Below are 499 nucleotides of genomic sequence, written 5' to 3'. Positions count from 1 at the left end.
TGCAGTATAAACTTGTATACTAACATACTTATCCCACGGCCTTTCGTACGCGAGCCGAGGTCATGGTCACCAAGTGGTCGCAGTCACATGTTGAAGGGAACGCCGTCAGGTGTAAATATGAAGGGAATGCCGTCAGGTGTTTGTGTAAACATGAAGGGAACGCCGTCAGGTGTTTGTGTAAACATGAAGGAATGCCGTCAGGTGTTTGTGTAAACATGAAGGGAACGCCGTCAGGTGTTTGTGTAAACATGAAAGGAATGCCGTCAAGTGTTTGTGTAAACATGAAGGGAACGCCGTCAGGTGTTTGTGTAAACATGAAGGGAACGCCGTCAAGTGTTTGTGTAAACATGAAGGGAACGCCGTCAGGTGTTTGTGTAAACATACAGGTATCCGCTGGTGTATGTTTGCAATATGGGGGGTGGTAGAGTAAATTCGCATTTGTATACTGAGTAGGTTTGGATTTAGAGAGGCGAACAAATACACTGAGTCAGTTTGTATT

This window comes from Penaeus monodon, chromosome 23, assembly GCF_015228065.2.
Source record: "Penaeus monodon isolate SGIC_2016 chromosome 23, NSTDA_Pmon_1, whole genome shotgun sequence".
Lineage (NCBI taxonomy): Eukaryota > Metazoa > Arthropoda > Malacostraca > Decapoda > Penaeidae > Penaeus > Penaeus monodon.
The sequence above is the reverse complement of the archived record's forward strand: the minus strand, read 5'-3'. Positions refer to the sequence as shown.